The sequence below is a fragment of the Schistocerca cancellata genome, chromosome 4 (genome assembly GCF_023864275.1).
Source record: "Schistocerca cancellata isolate TAMUIC-IGC-003103 chromosome 4, iqSchCanc2.1, whole genome shotgun sequence".
Lineage (NCBI taxonomy): Eukaryota > Metazoa > Arthropoda > Insecta > Orthoptera > Acrididae > Schistocerca > Schistocerca cancellata.
In genome coordinates this window covers 288713635-288737507 of record NC_064629.1, presented here as the reverse complement: position 1 = coordinate 288737507, position 23873 = coordinate 288713635, and positions in this window count along the sequence as shown.

The window sequence follows — 23873 nt, the reverse complement described above, 5'->3', positions numbered from 1 at the left end:
AGTCACGGGGAGATGGCTCACTCGGAAAAGGGAGGAAACGGCTCGATTTGAACACGCGAGCCCTTCATTAGGGGTCGGTGTTAAGTAATTAGAGACGTCACCGCAGCCCCAGGCCGGCCTACATACGGAGCGCGGTCGATATGCTGCTGCCGGAACTGCCGGCTACCACTCAGGGCCGAGCACCCTCATACAGTGACAGGCGTCGACTGCAAGTGGTGTCGGAGGGCAGGGGGAGGAGAACACAATCCCCAAGCACCCCCCTCCCACTAAAAAATTTATAGAACTTTTTGAATTTTGACGTATATTGATTTGCAAATTCACAGCTAACTTTTGAAGAACAAAGCAGCATTACAGCTATGTCTCGAAAATGATTAATTTTAACACAGGGTACTTTTCAGTTCCTTATAGACATGAATGGGCCAATAGTCTGACTAGCATGATGCCAATCGGATAAAGGAGCGTATTCGCTGGCAGAACGCACCTGACAACTACATCAAATTCGACACGGTTCGTGAGTCCACAGGTAGAACCAGTAACACACAAGAAAATGAGTAAGGGATAACAGGTAGGCAGAGACCCACCACAAAGAAAAAATAAATAAATAACAGAAAGGCTGATTTCCCGAACTTAGGGCTGGCCGTTCTTGCCGAGCGGTTCTAGGCGCCTCAGCCCGGAACCGAGCTGCTGCTGCGGTCGCAGGTTCGAATCCTGCCTCGGGTATGGATGTGTGTAATGTCCTTAAGTTAGTTCGGTTTAAGTAGTTCTAAGTCTAGGGGACTGATGACCTCAGGTATTAAGTCCAATAATGCTTCGAGCCATTTGAACCGAACTTAGGAGCAAACTAATGAAAGAAACAGCACTTATTTCACTGAAACGCCCGTGTAGCCATGGTTTGCATACCTGCGTCCACAATCGTTGTGCTAAAAAAATACTCACAACGATGAGTGTACACGTCGATTTTATATTATACGAGGAGTATTCAGAAATTAATTTAACACATTTCTTTTCTCGGACAATTTAGGCTTAAAAATGCTGAATTAGTTGTGGGTAATCGCGCTTCAGACCCTATGGTTTCATGAAGTACCAATAGGTGGCTGTGCTAAACGTGGCCTTCATAATCGCGTCAGTAACGGAAGTGCGTTCCAAGTAGAGAGCAGTCGCTGAGTTTCGTCTGTCGGAACACCAGAGCATCGCAGATATTCATAGCTGCTTGCAGAATGTTTACGGAGTCCTGGCAGTGAACAGAAGCACTGTGAGTCGTTGGGTGAGGCACCTGTCATCATCACAACAAGGTCGTGCAAACCTATTCGACCTCACCGAGTCGGCCGTGTTGGCCGAGCGCTTCAGTGCGGAACCGCGCGACTGCTACGGTCGCAGGTTCGAATCCTGCCTCGGGTATGGATGTGTGTGATGTCCTTAGGTTAGTTACAGGTAGGTTTAAGTAGTTCTAAGTTCTAGGGAACTGATGACCTCAGATGTTAAGTCCCATACTGCTCAGAGCCATTTGAACCATCTGACCTCACCGACGGCACACGGCTGTGACTCCTGGACACTCTCATTCGAGGTGATCGACGGATCACAACCAAGGAACTCGCTGCACAACTGGATTCCTGTGTTGTTAGTGATGACAAACTCGTCTACCAGTTGGGGTACTCAGAGGTGTGTTATTCCTCATGCACCCTACAGCCCGCATCTCGCACCTTCCGACTTCCATCTGTTTGACCCAATGTAGGATGCATGCTCTTCGCAGGAAGCACTACATGGATTATGGCTTGTCGTCCTTAGACCAGCAGAGTGGTACCGAGCAGGCGTACAGGCCTGCCAAGCAATGTGGCGTAGGGCTGTCTTACTGAACGGGGATTGTGTTGAAAAATGGTGTTTTGTAGCAAAAAAATAGCGGAATAGTGTGGTGTATTGGAATCCTGAAAGAAGGCAACCCGCTTTCAGAAAAAAAATGTGTTGCATCGCTTATTGAACACTCCTCATAGAAGGGGCTATCAAAAAGTTCCCTTTCGAAGCCCATACAGTACAGAATAGGCATGCCAACCAGGGAAAATCGTCGTGAGCATTCAGGAAAAAAAATGGTTCAAATGGTTCTGAGTACTATGGGACTTAACATCTGAGGACATCAGTTCCCTAGAACTTAGAACTACTTAAACCTAACTAACCTAAAGACATCACACACATCCATGCCCGAGGCAGGATTCGAACCTGCGACCGTAGCGGCCACGCGGTTCCAAACTGAAGCGCTTAGAACCGCACGGCCACACCGGCCGGCCTGAGCATTCAGGAAATCATCCCGCTGATGCAACAGGTTGGAGATACCCGTTTTGTAAAACACCAAGAAATCGTCAACTCTTCAGGGTCCTTTTGAGCTACCGAAGACGTGATAATTGCATATGGAGACGCAGGGCTATAGGGCAGGCGCTCAAGTGTCTCCCACTTGGATTGGTGCAATTTCTGCGTTACGACATTTGCATATCGTTATCACAAAGCAGCAGCACTCCTTGGTGCACCGTTCCACAATGGCGGTTTTTGACAGACGTGCCACCTCATACACATTCTCATTTCTCCAACGTGCTTGCCCTTCGGCAGCTAACAAAAGAATGACAATGGGTTGGTTCTGTGGTTATGTTAGGGCACATTTGGTAATAGCGTCGCCATAGTTCACGTTACCGCATTTAGTGCACACACAATGGAAAGACAGTGGTGCCACCTCTCGCTTGCCTAAAATTCCGTGCTTATACACTGAAGTGCCAAACAAACTCGTATAATACATTAAAAAACTAGAAATCCGCCTCGATTGCGAAAAAAGCACCTAGTGTTAACATAGGTTTCTGCGTAGATAACTACACCTTCTTCAGAACAATAAAACCCACAAGTACCTAAGAAGACCTTTGTCAATGATTAAAAGAACACCATAGCTATACATTTATAAACGAAAAAAAGGAAAACACAAACAGCCCCCCCCCCCCCCAGGCTAAATATTGGCTTTAGGAATAGTTTATAAGAGTTCCTCCTGTTGTCATAGGTAGCTTCATATATGTTTCTTTCCTAGCATAAGCAACCGTGTGCGGTTATTTTTAGGTTCCATCTCCTATTTAGCTCGTTACTTATTCTAACCATTCCATTTTTTGATATACGTTGATCCACGGTTGGGAATATATGGGCTATTTAGCCCCGACCCATGTATAAACTTTCTCGTACTCATATGCGCATGCGCATTCAAGTAACTTCCCTTGTCTTGCGCATGTGCATAGGTAGCGGGTCGGGCTTGTAAGTGAGCGACCATTTGTAGCTGCAGTTTATGGCGGGCCGGCCAGAGTGGCCGAGCGGCTAAAGGCGCTACAGTCTGGAACCGCACGACCGCTATGGTCGCAGGTTCGAATCCTGCCTCGGGCATGGATGTGTGTGATGTCCTTAGGTTAGTTAGGTTTAAGTAGTTCTAAGTTCTAGGGGACTTATGACCACAGCAGTTGAGTCCCATAGTGCTCAGAGCCATTTATGGCGGGTCATGGCCCATCGAACATAGGTCGGTGTGAGGTGGAGTGTACACCATTAAGTTAAGTAGTGGTTTTGACTTTGTACATATGTACTGTTTGTGTTTTCCTTTTTTCGTTTATAAATGTATAGCTATGGTGTTCTTTTAATCATTGACAAAGGTCTTCTTACACACTTGTGGGTTTTATTGTTCTGAAGAAGGTGTACTTATCTACGCCGAAACCTAGGTTAACACTAGGTGCTTTTTTCGCAGTCGAGTCGGGTGTCTAGTTTTTTAATATATTAACCAATGATTGCTGACGCTGCGATGTTGAAGGTTCTTAAACTGGCATAAGCATGCGTATTCCAATAGAGAGATACTTAAACAGGCAGAATATGGCGCTGCGATCGGCAGCGCCTATATAGGACAACAAATGTCTGGCGCAGTTGTCAGATCGGTTACGGCTGCTACAATGGCAGGGTTGTCAAGATTTAAATGAGTTTGAATGTGGTGCTATAGTCGGCGCACGAGCGATGGGACACAGCATCTCCGAGGTAGCGATGAAGTGGAGATTTTTCCGTACGACCATTTCACGTGTGTACTGTGAATATCAGGAATCTGGTAAAACATCAATTCTCTGACATCGCTGCGGCCGGAGAAACATCCTGCAAGAACGGAAACATCGACGACTGAAGAGAATCGTTCAACGTGACAGAAGTGCAACCCTTCCGCAAACTGCTGCAGATTTCAATGATGAGCTATCAACATGTGTCAGCATGCGAACCATCATTGATCTGGACTTTCGGAGCCGAAGGTCCATCATCGTGTACCCCTGATGACTGCACGACACAAAGCTTTACGCCTCGCCTGGACCCATCAACACCGACAATGGACTGTTGATGACTGGAAACATGTTTGTTACTTGGTCGGACGAGTCTCGTTTCAAATTGTATCGAGCGGATGGACGTGTACGGGTATGGAGACAACCTCATGAATCCATGGACCCCGCAAGTCTGCAGGGGACTGTTGAAGCTGGCGGAAGCTCTGTTAAGATGTGGGGCGCGTGAAGTTGAAGTTATATGGGACCCCTGATACGTCTAGATACGACTCTGACAGGTGACACGTACGTAAGCATCCTGTCTGATCACCTGCATCCATTCATATCCATTGCGCATTCCGACGGACTTGGGCAATTCCAGCAGGACAATGCGACACCACACACGTCCATAATTGCTACGTGTGGCACCAGGAACACTCTTCCGAGTTTAAACACTTACACTGGCCACCAGACCTTCGGGACATCAACATTATTGAGTGTATCTGGGATGGTTTGCATCGTGCTGTTCAGAGATCTCCACCCCCTCGTACTCTTAAGGACTCACGGTGTCCAGCACTACTTCAGACGTTAGTCGGGTCCATACCAGGCCGTGTCGCGGCATTCTGCGTGCTTAAGGGTGCCCTACACGGTATTGGCAGGTTTACCCGTTTTTTTGGCTCCTCAGTGCATATCCGCATCGGAGCCGGAGGTTGCCTTATACGCTCCAGCAACGCTCTCAAACTGAAACTTTTTGATCGCCACTTATATAAATTATAACATTGTCAAGGCTATCAGAATTTGTTTCTATTACAGATCTGGCATGACACATATAATTCCCAAATTTGTGAACGTATGTTTCTCAAATGCTGTATTTCTTTGAACTGTAGTTTCTCGGAGGCTATGCTAAAATTATTCAGTTAGCGCGCATGGAGACAAATAATTTGTAGCTGTATTAAAACATTTTACTTGTTGTATTGTTACTTTATTAAAATTGTAGTTTGCTGTAGCACATTAAAAGTGAGGGAGATGGCAAGTTATATTTTGAGGAGAGGGATTGGGAAGAGGGAAGGTAACAAACTGTTCCCTCCCTGACCTCTCTCCCCTTCCCAGTATCAAATACTGAATCCGCGCCTCCCAAGTGCTTCACGGCCGAACTGTTCGTCGGGTGCAGCCAAATGGGCGATAAAAGTCAACTGTGAAGCGCCTGTGAGAGGCCATTTGGCCATAATAGTGGACGGCTGCGTGAAAAAGACAAAGGGAACAAGTATCTGATGTATCTCTTGGAGCAGATAAAGTAGTTCCAAATTATGCGATATGGGACAAAATAAATGCCAACAGACTACAAAAGTGCGTTCATCCAAGAAAGTTAATGAATAACAAAATATCACTTACTGCGCATACACATAACAATAGGAAGAATACATGATTACAGGGTGCGGAAGTAATTGCACAGAGCTACTGCCTGAGCAGCAACAGTGACTTTTACTCGCTTAGGTACTGAGTCGATTTGAGCTTAGATGACAGATGCTGGTGAGAGATCTGGAGAACTGACTGACGAGAACGGCTCTCCAACAGTCTGTAGTGGGGTAGGTCAGGATACCACGAGCAACGGGAGGTCTTCCGGTACCTCGTCGAAAGTTAAAGCCGTGGAGACCTCGGACATAGGGCACAGCCACGGGTCTTAATACGTCAGAAATATAACATTTTCTGCGCAAATAACTGTCTATGCCAACCTGAAGTGATGGTGTTTTGTACTCAACGGCACCTCATACCATCCCACCAGATGCTGGCCCAGTATACACAGCCTGTCGCAGGGACGACGTATTAATAGACATCTCTGACGTAGAGAATCAGATGAAAGCGTTAAAAAATAAGTCTCCGGGTACGGATGGAATCCCAGTTCGATTTCATAGAGAGAACTGTACGGCGCTGGTCCGTTTGCTTACCTGGAATTGGCGGGAATCTCTCTGCCAACGCGAAGTCTCAAGCGGAAAGCGCACGCGACCTTTGTATAGGAAACGGTTTAAAAAACGGACACGAAAAATCACAGACCAATACCCCTAACATCGGTTTGCTACAGAATTCTTGAACTTTTTCTTAGGTAGAAAATTATGAATTTCTGTGAAACGGATTGGCATCTGTCCAGAAATGAGCACGGATTTAGAAAGCTTCGTTCCAGTGAAAATCAGCATGCCATTTTCTCATATGATATCCGGCAAACTATGGATGAAGGACAACAGACGGATATCATGCCCTAGATTTCCGGAAAGCGGAAGTGCCCCACTGAAGTGTGATACGACCTCTCTTATTCTTTATACACTCCTGGAAATGGAAAAAAGAACACATTGACACCGGTGTGTCAGACCCACCATACTTGCTCCGGACACTGTGAGAGGGCTGTACAAGCAATGATCACACGCACGGCACAGCGGACACACCAGGAACCGCGGTGTTGGCCGTCGAATGGCGCTAGCTGCGCAGCATTTGTGCACCGCCGCCGTCAGTGTCAGCCAGTTTGCCGTGGCATACGGAGCTCCATCGCAGTCTTTAACACTGGTAGCATGCCGCGACAGCGTGGACGTGAACCGTATGTGCAGTTGACGGACTTTGAGCGAGGGCGTATAGTGGGCATGCGGGAGGCCGGGTGGACGTACCGCCGAATTGCTCAACACGTGGGGCGTGAGGTCTCCACAGTACATCGATGTTGTCGCCAGTGGTCGGCGGAAGGTGCACGTGCCCGTCGACCTGGGACCGGACCGCAGCGACGCACGGATGCACGCCAAGACCGTAGGATCCTACGCAGTGCCGTAGGGGACCGCACCGCCACTTCCCAGCAAATTAGGGACACTGTTGCTCCTGGGGTATCGGCGAGGACCATTCGCAACCGTCTCCATGAAGCTGGGCTACGGTCCCGCACACCGTTAGGCCGTCTTCCGCTCACGCCCCAACATCGTGCAACCCGCCTCCAGTGGTGTCGCGACAGGCGTGAATGGAGGGACGAATGGAGACGTGTCGTCTTCAGCGATGAGAGTCGCTTCCTCCTTGGTGCCAATGATGGTCGTATGCGTGTTTGGCGCCGTGCAGGTGAGCGCCACAATCAGGACTGCATACGACCGAGGCACACAGGGCCAACACCCGGCATCATGGTGTGGGGAGCGATCTCCTACACTGGCCGTACACCACTGGTGATCGTCGAGGGGACACTGAATAGTGCACGGTACATCCAAACCGTCATCGAACCCATCGTTCTACCATTCCTAGACCGGCAAGGGAACTTGCTGTTCCAACAGGACAACGCACGTCCGCATGTATCCCGTGCCACCCAACGTGCTCTAGAAGGTGTAAGTCAACTACCCTGGCCAGCAAGATCTCCGGATCTGTCCCCCATTGAGCATGTTTGGGACTGGATGAAGCGTCGTCTCACGCGGTCTGCACGTCCAGCACGAACGCTGGTCCAACTGAGGCGCCAGGTGGAAATGGCATGGCAAGCCGTTCCACAGGACTACATCCAGCATCTCTACGATCGTCTCCATGGGAGAATAGCAGCCTGCATTGCTGCGAAAGGTGGATATACACTGTACTAGTGCCGACATTGTGCATGCTCTGTTGCCTGTGTCTATGTGCCTGTGGTTCTGTCAGTGTGATCATGTGATGTATCTGACCCCAGGAATGTGTCAATAAAGTTTCCCCTTCCTGGGACAATGAATTCACGGTGTTCTTATTTCAATTTCCAGGAGTGTATACCAGGAGATCAAAAAGTCAGTATAAATTTGAAAACTGAATAAATCACGGAATAATGTAGGTAGAGAGGTACAAATTGACACACATTCTTGGAATGACATGGGGTTTTATTAGAACCAAAAAAATACAAAAGTTCAAAAATTGTCCGACAGATGGCACTTCATCTGATCAGAATAGCAATAATTAGTATAACAAAGTAAGACAAAGCAAAGATGATGTTCTTTACAGGAAATGCTCAATATGTCCACCATCATTCCTCAACAATAGCTGTAGTCGAGGAATAATGTTGTGAACAGCACTGTAAAGCATGTCTGGAGTTATGGTGAGGCATTGGCGTCGGATGTTGTCTTTCAGCATTCCTAGAGATGTCGGTCCATCACGATACACTTGCGACTTCAGGTAACCCCAAAGCCAATAATCGCACGGACTGAGGTCTGGGGACCTGGCAAGCCAAGCATGACGAAAGTGGAGGCTGAGCATACGATCATCAAACGACGCACGCTAGAGATCTTTCACGGGTCTAGCAATACTTTTTTTTGTTCTAATAAAACCCCATGTCATTCCAAGCATGTGTGTCAATTTGTACCTTTCTATTTACATTATTCCGTGGTTTATTAAGTTTTCAAATTTATACTGACTTTTTGGTCACCCGGTACATAAATGATCTGAAAGACAGGGTGAGCAGCAATCTACGGCTGTTTGCTGAGGATGTACGGGAGGGTGTCGTCGTTGAATGACTGAACGAGGATACAAGGTGACTTATACAAAATTTCTATATGGTATGATTCCAAGAATCTACTCCAGGCGGTTGTAAAATGAATGTGCGCAACGGAAAATAATGAACGCTAAAATGAAGATTTGGCCCTGTCTGACTACCCCCTGAAGCAGATCTTAGGATCTCTTAATGATGATATCTCCTCCTTCTTGCTCTTTAACATATAAGTTACAACATAAGCATAAATGGAAGATTAAGGGAACTAGTAACTATAAAATGATAAACGCTGTTATACATTTATTGTAGATTAAAACCCCTTTATATTAAAACTGTTTACATATCAATGTCCAATAGACATAAACAGATACAAATGAATTTCCTTACCAATACGATTGATCAACTGCCCAAATCTGCCCCTTTGTACGGCTATGCGGTCTAATATAAATACCGTGAGACGACTGACATCATGTACATACCAAACTCTAGAAGACACTACTTTCAAAGATGATCGACAGAGATGTGCAACCTCAGTGGAAATAAAATTTACGTGATCATAACTGTTTAGCTTTATAGCTCTAATAAGCCGAAGCAATTAGCAATATCATAGTATGTACTGCGTCTGGTGCGTCGGAGTGATGGTTCCCGTACACATCTGCGACGACGGAAGAACTCCAGCCACAAAATATATAAAAAAACTCATTCAAAAACTAGGACGGCTCAAGGCGGTCCTCTGACTAGTATAATTTAATATTGTCTACTCCTCTCTGTGTTTTACAGACGAGATACGCGAACTCCCAGCCACAAGGACGGAGTTCAGATAACGTCTCAGCGTCAGTATAGGCAGAAGAAGTGCTCTCAATCACTGAACGCTGCGTACTCAGCGACGACTCCCAACCCGGAGGCGAAGTCCAGAATCGTATAAGTTCGCAACAGTACAGTGCCTAACCGTTCCAACTATAAAATCTCCTGAGAGAAAAGACAGCAAGTCCGTCTGTTCCAACAAAGCTGATACTGAGCGACCGTCAATCCCAGGCGCTCAAAACGGAAGATCTCATTCTCTCCACCGCTGGCTTCCCAGCGAAGCTCGTCGCCCCTCCCTCGTAACGGCAGAAGGCCAATCCTATTCTCGAAACCACGGAATATTCTCCCTCTCTCCAGATTCTTCCGAATGGCAACGAACCATATTTTAGTCTTTTGTCGTCCAGCGCAGAAAGTTTGCGAGGAAATACCTATGCTCATACAGTGGTATGCTTCTCAGAGTAAAAATCCTCAGAAATAACCCAGCCTGCTTGATTTCCGAGGTGATGCTTCCTCGTTCCTCTCTGCTGCGTCCAAGATTTTCAGAGTTTCCGAAGTATTAACCGGTTATCCTTCCGGCCCCGGTACAAACCGGCCGGCCGCTACTGTTTTTATTATTATTTTTATTATTTATTTTATGGCCTTCATTGGACCACTGTAGTCAAAAATACAAAGTTCTAAACAAGTTGTTACAAATGGATACAATTTGGTTCGAAAATAACTTAATATATTTAGGTAATATAATTATTAGAGGCTATTCTTATATGAAAGGTGTTTTGCTCTTCTGTCTGCCCAATATTTCTTCATTCTTTCAGATATTTTCTTTCTTTCTTCATCTGAGACAACTCTTCCTGTACTCCTTTTATTGATTTTCATTTGTAGTCTGGTTTGCGGGTCTTGCAGTATTCTGGTTTTCTCTGTCTTGTTTTTTAGGTCATCTACTGGAATTTGAAGTTCTTTTATATCGTCCTTAATTTCTGTGATCCATTTAATGTCGCTCTTGCTATTCCACAATTTTTGTATTATTTTTTTACTAATTCTGTTTTCTGGAGTTCTCATCAGATGTCCAAAGAATGAGATGCGTTTCTTCCTGATTGTGCTCATGACTGGTTCTATTTTCTTATATACTGTTTCATTTGATGCTATTCTCCAATGTCCATTTATTTTATACTGTTTATTTATACATGTCCTAATTATTCTTCTTTCTATTTTTAGTATTCTGTCAATTTCTGCTGTATTAGTTGTTTTGAAGATAGTTTCAGCTACATACGTTATTTCTGGTTGTGTAACTGTTTTATAGTGTTTTAATTTTGCATCTATAGATAGGCTTTTTTTGTTGTATGTAGTTTTGGTAATGTAATTTGCATAGTTCAGTTTTTTTATTTTATTTTGCCATGATGGCTTCTCATTTAGATTGTATGTTATTATTTCGCCTAAATACTTAAATTTATCAACAATTTTGATTTCCTGTTCTCCTATTGTAATTTTGTTTGCAAGTGGTGGATCAGTTAGCATAATCTCCGTTTTTTCAAATGATATTCTAAGGCCTACTTTCTCTGCTATTTCTTGTAGTGATTTCACTTGTTGCCTGGCTTCTTGAACGGTGTTGGCTAGGAGAGCAAGATCATCAGCGAATCCCAAGCAGTTTAAGCTAATATCATCTTTTGCACTTCCAATTCTTATCCTCTTTGGATTGTCCTTGTACCATTCTCTCATTATGTATTCCAGTGCACAGTTGAACAGTAATGGTGACAGGCAGTCACCTTGTCTTAAGCCTGTTTTTATGAGGAATGGTTCCGAAATTTCTCCTCTAAACTTCACTTTTGATTTGGTGTTGGTTAGAGTGAGTTGTATTATTTTAATTAATTTTGGATGGAGTCCTAGATTTCTTAAAATTTTTAATACTGAAGGTCTGTGGAGACAGTCATATGCCTTCTTAAAATCTACAAATGTTATTGCTAGAGGTTTGTTCCGTTTCTTGTAGTATGCCATAATCAATTTTAAACTAATTATCTGCTATGCACAGCTTCTCCATGGTCTGAAACCTCCCTGATATTCCCCTAACTCCTGTTCTAATTGCTCCTTGATTCTTTCATATAGGATCTTGGATAGAATTTTATATGTGCAATCTAGGAGAGAGATTCCTCTGTAGTTATCTGGGTTGCTCTTATCTCCCTTTTTGTGTAGTGGGTGGATGATAGCTGTGGTCCAATGTTCGGGAAATTGTTCTGTTACCCAAATTTTTGTTAGAGCCATGTGTAAGGAGGTCTTGACTGTGTCACTTGCATATTTCCACATTTCAACAAAAACCTGATCTTCTCCACATGCCTTATAATTTTTTTGTTCTTTAAGAATTTCTTCTACTTCTTGGAAAGTTGGAGGGTCCAGCTTTTTAGGTTTGGTTTTTATTGGGGTATTTATGTTGATTTGTAAGGGTTCTTTGGGTTCCTCGCAATTCAGAAGTTTGTAAAATGCTTTTGCCATGATTTCTGCATTTTCCTTGTTACTGTGTGTCATTCTTCCATCTTCATCTTTCAGTATTATGTAGGGGCCTCATATTGTTGTAGTTGTTTCCCAAAGATTTTGTAGTAGTTCCTGGAGTTGGTTTTATGATAATTACCTTCTATAGACTTTATAATATCTTTATGAAATCCTCTCTTGATTCTTCTAATATTTTGAGTGAATTTTTTTCTTTCATTTTTTAGGTTGATGGCATTTTCTTCAGTTTTATGTGTTTGAAACTTTAACCATGCTTGGTGTCTATCTTCATGGAGTTTGTCACATTCTGATGTCCACCATGCATGTTTCCTTCGTGGGTTCAAGGGAGCTAGATTCTCTGCTTCTTTTTTAAGATTAGGCACTAGTTGTTCTAGATCATCTGTTAATTTGATGGTTTGTGTTATTTGTTGGTACTTATTATTTTTAATTAGCTGATGTGGGTCAAACCTCCTTTTTATTTTATTAGTTTTTCCGGTCCTCTTCTTTAACGATGTGAATTTGATTTTAATTTTAACCATATAATGGTCTGAGCCTGTGTCTACTCCTCTCAGTACTTTAACATTGTGGATCTCCTTATGAAAATTTTTGTCCATACAGACATGGTCTAGCTGCCACTCGCCCTTCCTCCAGTCTGGATGTTTCCATGTTTTAAGTTTACTTGGCTTCCTCTTAAAGTATGTTGATTTAGATATAAGGTTGTGTTCTCTGCAGAGTTCTACAAGTCTTTGACCGTTTTTGTTTGTAAATTTATGTGGACTCCATTTTCCAATTATATCTTTATATTTCCTTTCTTTTCCCAACTGAGCATTGAAATCTCCCAATAAGATTTTTACATTCTTTTTATTTACTCTGTTCACAGTTTGTTCTAGAAGGTTCCAAAATTTATCTACCTCTTCCTTTGTTTTTGTTAGACAATTTTTTTCATTTGTTGGGGCATGAGCATTTATTATTGTATAGGTTTTATTAATTGTTTTAAAGCTTAGAGTTGCAATTCTTGGTGATACTGCTTGGAAATCCGTTACTGAATCTATTATTTTTATGTTTACTAAAAACCCTGTTCCAAACTGGGGACATTGTTTCATTGCCCTCGGTCCTGGTTTCCCATTATTAATTCTGTATCCTTGTGATTCGAACGGGTCCTCTGTGGTGTTTCTCATTTCTTGGATCCCTGTTATTAAAATTTTTTGTTTATTTAGTTCATCTGTGAGCTCCTTGAGTTTTCCGGTCTGAAGTAGTGAGTTTATGTTGTGTGTTGCTATATAATTTATTTGCTGATGTTTAATCTTCTTTTTGTGTTTTAGTGTCATTTGGATGGTAGCAAACGCTCCGATTCGTTGCTATCTTCTAGTTGACTACCCACCGAATACGATGTAGCCTTTTCCTGCCTTTTTGAGCAGAACGGTGGAAATTTTTTCCTAAAAGACCTTTCCATTTTTGACTGTCGAAGGTTGTCAACCTTAGTTGGAGCAAGCTCCGATTTACAACTCCAGTTGTTAACCGCAGAGGTTGTGTTTGGTCCGCGAGAGCTATTTTATTTCACTCAAGTCCGCCAGTAAACCGGTGAGGACTTCCCTATCCGCCACCTGGGACGCGCCACGTAGGAGTATCACCTCTCCTCCTACTATGACAGCATAGTCAGCGCTCAGGTGCCCCGACCGTCCGTCTGGCATTTCCTGTATGAAGAAGGACCAACACGCCTGTGTGGGCTTTTCCACCCAGGGCTTGAGTTACGCCTGCCGTTTCATTTCCACTGGCGTTCCAACCTCTACTAGTATCATTACGCCGTTTCGCACTCCATTACCTTTCATGCGATAAGTGTTAACTACTATTTACAAGGTGTACGTGACAATGTCAGCCTTCTTTAAATATTCATATATACAATGTATATCCTACCAAATGATACCGAATTGCGGTTGTAAATCACGGCAAAGTATGTAGATGAGTGAAACTTCCTGGCAGATTAAAACTGTGTGCCCGACCGAGACTCAAACTCGGGACCTTTGCCTTTCGCAGGCAAGTGCTCTACCATCTGAGCTGCCGAAGCACGACTCACACCCGGTCCTCACAGCTTTACTTCTGCCAGTATCTCGTCTCCTATCTTCCAAACTTGATGTAGATGAGTGCTTGTAAGGTGCGAAATTATAGCCACCTTACATGATAAACGGGAGCTTGCTCTAAATAAAGATAAGTGTAAGTTAATGGAGATGACTGGCGAAAAAACCCGTAATGTTCGAACACTGACTTAGTGGTGCGCTGCTTGACACAGTCACATCGATTAACTATCCGGGCGTAACGTTTCAAAGCGATATGAAGTGAAACGAGCTCGTAGGGAGCGTAACAGTGAAGGCGAATGATCGTCTTCGATTTATTGGAAGAATTTTAGGCAGGTGTGGCTCATCTATAGAGAAGGCCGCATATAGAACACAACTGCGAACTGTTGTTGAGTACTGCTCTAGTGTTTGGGACCCACGCCAGGTCGGATTAAAGGAAGATATCGAAGCAGTGCAGAGGCGGGTTGCCTGATTTTTTTTACCAGTAGGTTCGATCCACACGCGAGTATTACGGAAATGCTTCGGGAACTCAACTGGGAATCCCTGGACGGAAGACGACGTTCCCTTCGCGAAAAAGTATTCAGAAAATTTAGAGAACCGTCATTCGAAGCTGACTGCGAAACGATTTTACTACCATCAACGTATGCTTCACGTAAGGATCGCGAAGATAGAAAAGTAGGGTTTCTACGGTGGCAAACAGATAGTCGTTTTTCCCTCACTCTGTCTGCGAGTGGAACAGGAAAGGAAACCAGAGGAGTGGTACAAAACACCTTCCACCATGTACCACACGGTGGGCCACGGCTTGTATATGTGGATATCGATGATGGACAAAGCAATCTGACAACATTCGTTCTCCTCAGAACCTCCACACACGGAAAATCTATCATGCTGCAGTACATAGGATCGGCGTCTCCTGTGTCTATTGTTGTCGTTGGGAGCACCTCTGCGGACGCGCCTCTCTCTGCTGTCGTATCAAGGGAATCCGCAACAATGGTTGCCGTGCTGACAAACCGTGGTGCTCCAGACGTGGTAGCACTGTCCTAGTGGTTACTTTCCTCTATGCAAACAAGCCCATTTCCTAATCTGATGTATTTGACGTTGCTGTACGATCCTGTGTAGACGAGCAAACAGAATTCCCGTCCTCTTGGGTGCTAGTTGTTTGATTACGTTGACATTCTGCATGCGCTGGATATGGATCTCCTGAACCCATCAGTTCCAGATTCAAATGACAGTCATGGGATTCAAAATAACGCAAGGAGCAATATCGGAGAACAACAAACCGCAGTCTCGATAGGCCACGATCTTGCCGCAGTCGAATTCGGACAGTTGCTGGTAAATGAAACGTGTTTATTACAAAACAAATTGCTACATTGTTCTCATAACTAATCAACATTCAAATGCGATTTCTGAATGTAAACCCACTGACCTATTTTTTGCGGCTGTGCCGAAATGCTAAATATATGCATATCCAAGCATGTAGTACACTTCATTGCTGTTTGACGTTTGTGGAATGCCACGGTCATAGCGCTGCAATTTTAATGACCAGAACTGTAAATACATTGATATTTTGAAAGAAATTCTGGGCAACAGTATCTCAGTTTATAACTACAGTCAAACGAAAACGAGAGAGATGTAAAAAAATGCAGGTAGACTGTTTATTTCAAAAGTAATCGCCATAACTGTTGATATATTTATCCACTGTGGGACAACATAGTAAATACCTTCAAGGAAACGTGTTTGCGGTTGCCAAGGGAACTATGTTGGGACCCAGGCGTGCACCTCTTCGTCCGAAGCAAATCGACGCTCATGTATGTCTTTCCACAGAGTTCCAAAATATGGAAATCGTGTGGGGAGAGATCGGGACTGTATGTTGGATGTGTAAGGGCTTCCCAGCGATATGTATGCAGCGTAGTCGAAACAACTTGCCAAGAAAATGGCCGCCCACATTTTGCCACGGTTATTTCGAGTACACTGGAGAGGTTTCGCTGGGAAGCCCTGACACGTCCTCCATTAGGTCCTGGCCTCTTCCCACGCTGTTTCTATAGTTTTGCAGCCCTGTAGAAGGTGATTCGTGGGCGTCAGTTTGCTTCGGACGAAGAAGTGCGCGGTGCATGATTAGGTACAATCATGGTTCTGAAGGCAGCAGCAAACATTTTTCTATGAATGAAGTGACCATGTTGTCTCACAGTGGGAAAATGTATTACCAGTTATGACGATTAATTTTTAAATGATAAACAGTTTACTTACGTTTCCCGTCTCTCGTTTTTATGTCCGCAGCTCCTGGTCTTGCGGTAGCGTTCTCGCTTCCCGTGCACGAGGTCCCGGGTTCGATTCACGGTGGGGTTAGGAATTTTTTCCTGCCTCGAGATGACTGGGTGTTGTTGTGTCGTCTTCATCATCATTATCATTCATCTTCATTACGGTCGGACGAAGGCAATGGCAAACCACCTCCACTAGGACCTTGCCTAGTACAGCGGTGCGGGTCTCCCGCATCGTCCCCTACGATCCTTGGAGTATAGGATCTCATCTCGTTTTTATTTGACAGCCTCTTATAATAAGGTTGCACATGGACGATTTCGATACACTCCTCTCTCTTTCATCCCCTTCCCCGCCGCCACTCTCTCATCCCTGTGAAGGGTGTGATGTGTTGTTCTCTGGTGGAGGAGGGTGGGTGGCGTTGAGTCACAAGCAGTTCGTTGCCGGTAGCAACCTTTACTTAGATGCTGCAGTGCCTGTGTTGTTCGGAAGTACGATGCAATGTTCCTATAGACATGCATGCATGTCCGAAGGAACAGGCACTGTCATGACTATAGCCATTATGGAATACATGAAATGTATTCGCAGTTGCGAATATGGACGAATATCAGCTGCATAATGGAATGACGACACTGACAATTTGTGCTGGACCAGGACTCGAACTCGAATTTCCTGCTTATCCCGAGCAGTCGCCTTACCTACCTTAGGCTATCCGAGCATGCTTCATGGCCAGACCCAAACTTCAACATGTCGCCAACCAGGTGTCTACATCTTGCAATCTGACAACGTATAGAAGTTTGGGTCGATTTTGGTCGGGCCGTGAAGCGTGCTTGGATAGCATAATTCTGTCGGCCTTTGGCTGAGGAGCGGTGAGGTACGCTCCGAACGCTCTGACATCCGACGGCTCTTTCATATCGGAAAGCCACGATCAAGCTGCAGTTTGATGTAGTGTGCTGTAGACCCAAGGCCTACGAAGTAGAGCGATTTTTACGAGACGTGATACATATTGATCCGAAAGAGCTGCTGAGCATTCACTTGTCTATCGTCTCCAGCGTTGTATATCTCAAGTTCACTGACCATAAGGACTGTGACAAACTTCTCAGACGCTCGACGGAAAGTTACAGATTCTGCTACTCTGACGGAAACGATGATGTGGATTTGGAATACAAAATGTGCGAGTATTTGAGCTACCATTTGAAGTTTTTCTGACTGTGCGCAGCGGCCCGAACACTCTAACGGTTGACGACTGGTGATGCCCGTTGGAATGACGACTATCTCTTACTGGCCGCTTCGATAAGCTGATACCAGCGGGCAAGATGGCCCTTTTTCGTTCACATTATCGTCATACTTTTTGGCTCCATCGTATTTGTCGAGTAAAAAAAAAATTGACAGCTCACTTCGATGGTAGAAAGGTGAGAGGCACCCACATGCCTTGCTCATACTGTGGCATCAAGCAGTCAGGCCTGCAAGATGAGTGGTCTGCCAAGCGAGTGGATTCATTCTTAGTTATCGAGTAATATTAGCTCTAGTACTCTCACTTAAGTTACAAGTTATCCTCCTATATGATTACTACGCAACGGAAACGCATATCTATCAGTGATTTACAGAACTCTGACTGTACACTACGCACTGGCAGTACCACATTTTCTTTTTGTCTTTTATTTGACGGCTTTTATTAACACGTGGCCATCCCACTGAATATGAATTGCGCACACATTATAAATTCGGGACATTATGACAACATACAATTTGAAGGAGTAGTCTACCAATCTCTTTCTTTTCACTATCTGATTTATTCCGATAAATTCCCTAACCTAAACACACAAATTCTATAACCTACAACAATAACATATGAGAAATTCCGCCCAGTGGGCATGGCTTTACATTAGTGAATCTCTATATTATGGTCTCGTAATTTATTTAACGCTACAGTGCACTTTCTGGATAGGTTGGTGGATCTTTTATTATACCTCACACTTCGACTCTCACAATCATCATCACGAAACTTTTCTCCAGACCGAGCGGTACAGAAGGAACAAGCATAACCCACTAATCTTTTGAAACTACTTCGCTACACGCCCATGGAAACCACACATACCCAAATTACATGACATACACCACACAACAATATGAAATACTACACAGAGAATGGTTACAACATTATCACTTTCAGCTTTCCCACTTCAATTAATATTGATCCCAGTTTCACACGACACTGCCCCACTTTTTAATTCTACTTTCCTACTGTGAACTCTGGAGATAAATGCACGTCTTCCTGTGCAATGCAAGCCATGTGGCGTTGCTGGATAGACGGCCGACTCACCTTGCTTCTCTCTCAGAGTTTGAATCTAGCGTCACACGCAAAGTAATATTAATGTATTCATCACACACACGAGTCCTCAACTGATACCATGGACGAGTACTTCTCTTTATCCTTTGTCTCATACACAGATTGAGACTCACACAGTACTCACCACGTGGAAGTACTCGTCTCTAATTTCAAGTCCTGCACACGCCATTTCTTAAATATTTCAACTTATGGTACACACGCTATCTCTTAAATATTTCAACTTATTGTACACACGCTAGTGATTCAGCTTAACTTAAACACACGGTAGTATTTCAACTTATTGCTACACGTGGTTTCTTTGTGACCGTTGGTCACTTCCGAAGATTACTACAATCCCATTAATATTACCTGCCTGACATTTAATTCTCCCCACAAAAGTTCCTGAAATAGAGAAATTATTATTTCAAACTACTCTTAAATATTCCACATGCATACCATGCCTCCACTCTTTCGTCATTACGGCGCACAACTAAAACAGGTGTTAACAGCACAAGATCCAGCGGCAGAGTGCTGAAACATGGCCGTATTCAGGTTCTCTCGCACCTCTGTCGAAGTGGGAGAAGCACCTTGCTACCTTATTGGTCAGCCACATTTCAGGCGCTCAAAGCTCTGGTAAATTTCATGTCTTTGGTCCCACCAAAGGTGGCCAAAGGATCGACTCAAAGATGATCATATATTCACATTCACTATCTGTGGTTAGCAGACGACCATACATTCATTCATTTCAAAAGATCTCACCAAACTGGATGTAGGGATTTATTTTGTGGGAGTGCACATATGATAAATTAAATAAATAAATTGTCATTCTTTCCTACACTGGTATCCGGTTTCGCTGTATTAATTGAAATTGAGTTATTTTACAAAAAAAATGTGTTGTTCTGACAAAAATAATGAAGTATGTTGTACCTATTTTCAATGTCGGGCGGTACTGTACCCTTTCAAAGGATGAGACATGATTGCCATGCATCGGAATTCAACCCCTGCCCGCATTGCCTGCTCCAGCCTGCCGCTGACTGTCCTCCTAAACAAAAAAAATTTAAAAAATAAAAAAGAGCTTGATAGGCTGCAGTGCTCGTGGAGTATCGACGGTGCATGTGGCGAGTTCTAGATGTGTTTCTTTGTGTTGTTCCTCCAACAAAAATTGTTGTCACAGCATTAAAAAATAATAAAGTGGTAGAAAAATGGTAGACGACCGCTCGCGTTAAGCGGAAACCACAGAAAAAATGGTAAGTTGATCGCTCGTGATAAGTGGAAAATCCGGGTTCAAGTCCCAGTCTGGCACAAATTTTCACTGTCGTCATTCCATTTTACAGCTGATGGTTGTCTACATTCGCAACTGCGAATAGATTTCATGCCGTTATTTACATTCCAACAGTGTTTGCAGCAGGTTTGTGCCCACATTAGGTGGGCACTGGGGTGACGACGTCGTACTCTAAGACGTCGATGCACGAAGCTTTGTGGTGATGCAAATTTGCTCTGAGTTCTATAGAACTTACCATCTGAGGTCATCAGTCCCCTAGAACTTAGAACTAAGCGGTCGCGCGGTTCCAGACTGAAGCGCCTAGAACCGCTCTGCCACAACGGCCGGCTGTGGTGATGCAATCCGGCTGCTGCTACGTCTAGCTCAGCACATCGGATCAAGAACCTTGCGCGTCTGCCTACCAGGCTGCTGGCAGAAGTGGCTACGCTAAGGGGCTAGCTGGCACAGCCGAGCTAGGCAGCATGTGAAGCTGGTTGGATGGCGGGGTCTGGTGCTGGCAGGCGCCCAGCCGGCCGTTGTGGCCGAGCGGTTCTAGGCGCTTCACTCTGGAACCGCGCGACCGCTACGGTCGCAGGATCGAATCCTGCCTCGGGCATGGATGCGTGTGATGTCCTTAGGTTAGTTAGGTTTAAGTAGTTCTAAGTTCTAGGGGACTGATGACCTCAGATGTTAAGTCCCATAGTGCTCAGAGCCATTTGAACCATTTTTGAGCAGGCGCCCAGGGGCTCGGTTGCTGGGAGGGCACCATTTCGACCCTCGGCCCATGAATGCTGCAGATGGAGTACCCCCCCCCCCCCCCCCTCTGGGTGGCAGTCCTGTGCAGCGGACACGAACTTGGTGACCCGTCGCTGCAATGATTATCCTGGCTGTACGGCCTGTTCAAATGGTTCAAACAGCTCTGAGCACTATGGGACTTAACTTCTGAGGTCATCAGTCCCCTAGAACTTAGAACTACTTAAACTTAACTAACCTAAGGACATCACACACATCCATGCCCGAGGCTGTATGGCCTGTATTTGCACTCGCAAAAGCGTGTTTGTTGTTGTGTAGCTGCCGAAAATTTCGTGTAAACCTTGCGCCGAGTTGGCCCTGGTTTCGATAACCAGCTAGTCACAGATCGGCAGGCGGGCTGCGGCGTCTAAGCGGGCGCTGACGCGGAATGCCGTGCCAGCACACAAAGCCCTCTCGAGTAAGGCTCACATCTTTACGCCCCATGTAAAACAAAGAGCTTAACGATAACTGTCCAACAACTGGTTGATAATTCCAGATTTAAAATATGGCAAAAGGAGAGATGAAGCCTCGTATTTAAAACAGGAACATCGTGCAGCCTTACCAGCATATTTGGGTCACCGCACAAACTCGCAGATGGATAACACAGAAATACAATCTCGCCGGGAAAAAAGTGACGCACCACGACGAAGGAATTATCAGAAGGGAAGAGAAGTTGGTGGATGTGGTATACATATACAGACAAACAAATGAGTACAATTTAAGAAAAATTGGATGATTTATTCAAAAGAAAGAGTTTCGCGAATTAAGTAAGCCAATAACGCGTTGGCACACCTCTGGCTCTTATGCAAACAATTATTCAGCTTGGTATTGACTGATAGAATTGTTGGATATCGTCCTGAGGGATATCGTGCCAAATTAAGCCCAACTGGCGAGTCAGACCGTCAAAATCCTGGAATGGTTTGAGGGCTCTGCCCATAATGATTCAAAATTTCTCGATTGAGGAGACGTCTGCCGATCTTCCTGGTCAAGGTAGGGATGGACAAGCACGAATACAAGGAATAGAAACTCTCCCTATGTACAGGCGGGCATTATGTTGTTAAAATGTAAGCCCAGATGGTTTGCTGTAAGGGCAACAAAACGGGGTGTAGTATATCTTCGAAGTACTGCTGTGCTGTAAGGAACCGTAGATGATAACCAGAGTGGTCCTGATATGATAATAAATGGCACTCCAGGTCATCATTCCTGGTTGTCGGTCCGTCTAGTGGGGTGGGGGGTGGGGGGTGGGGGGGGGGGGGCAGGTTGGTATCCCACTGCTGTCAACGGGATCGTCAGACGTGTCTTCGAACTGGAATCTCGTTGACTGGTGTAGAATGGTCTTCAGTGATGAGTGCCGCTTCGAAGTGAGCCTCGATAACCAGCAAAGACGTTTTCGTAGACTCCTTTTGTGATCTAAGGACAGTTACCGTTCTCGTCACGCCGAAACGAACATGTTTGCAGTTTCAGTCGATCACACCGGCATGCAAGTTAGAACTGCATTCTAACTTCCATCCGAAGTTGCGGTGGACATGGTTATTAAAGCTTTCTAGATATGCAACAATCCTCTATCATAGTGTGGAGAAATAGGCAAGTTTTAAGACTCACCATGTGCTTAATGGTGTGCGCCAGATACGTATCAAACTCTTCGAGCAAATACCATTTTATGTGTACATTGGAGGGTGTCGTTCATCGTTCAATATGACGGACAACCGAGGATCTGCTCGGGCTGCGGACAGGAGCGTCACATTTGACCTGAGTGTCTCCAGCGACATCTAGTTCAGGTCCCTCGTGACGACCAGCAACCTCCACCCTAGATGGCGTACGTATGTGGAAGTGCTCAAAGATGAAATGAGTGAATCCTCTGGCAAGCTATTCCCTGTTTAGTACCTGACCACCCTCTGACGACAATGACGATGGACCATCTGTAACAACACCATGACGACCCACAACAACAATGGTGCCCAGGTTCCTCTATTTAGGCATCTAATCAATTGTTAAACTTCAAAGCAAGTGTGCAGGAGGACTGTCTAGAGCAGCAGTCCTCATTGGACGTGGCTCTGAGCACTATGGGACTTAACATCTATGGTCATCAGTCCCCTAGAACTACTTAAACCTAACTAACCTAAGGACATCACACAACATCCAGTCATCACGAGGCAGAGAAAATCCTTGACCCCGCCGGGAATCGAACCCGGGAACCCGGGCGTGGGAAGCGAGAACGCTACCGCACGACCACGAGCTGCGGACAGACTCATTGGACGTGATGATGCGGAAAGAAAACCGTTGTCGCAGAAGAAGAGACAGTTGATGGTCGACAAAGAGCAACACAGTTAGGATGACAACCAAGACAGTCGGAATGGACGAGGTCCGGATACAACAATAAACATGAACGAAGTCACAAGCCTACAGACTGTACCACCGACAGCGACGGAGTGACGACTTCATGGCGGTAGAACGGGGGAAGCGATGTAGCAGAATTGTGATCATCCTGCCTGTCTTGGCGACCGGCTGCACCAGAGAGCGCCCACATCGTCCCCTTGGGGGACTGGGCTCAGGAAATGGAGCAGTGTCTAAAGATGCAAGACGGTTTCCACTGACAGAGAGTCACAAGAGAGCCATGGCTGCAGAAGAATATGGCGTTAGTCAATCAAAGAAGAGTTCCGCAGGTATGCGAATCGATGTTAGAGCACCAACAGATCCAGCTGATTCCAGTGTCGCAGGATTATCGCATCGGTATCGTAAACATCAGTGGTATTAGCAACCTGATGAAAGTACAAATGCTTAATAAAGATATGTTGCAGACATAGGATATGGGCTTTGTGTTCCTACAGGACGTACAGAACACTACCCCACGGGAGTTTTATGGGTACGACGTTTTTAGTTTAGCAGGTGACGAAGGTGGCGGTGGCACAGTTATTCTGTTACTGTAGGGAATAGTGGCGGAAGATGTGAGCTACTTACCATCAACCTGCACTGTTGCGCTTACTGTAGGAGACACGCATTTGTTGGGTGTCTGTACGCCTTCGGGCTCGACAGTCGACAACATGGCGGATAACGCAGTGCGCCTGTGTAAAATACGTGACAAAAGTGTTTGTGTTGTTGCAAAAAAGAAGAAAAGCTAAGAAAAAACAAGGAG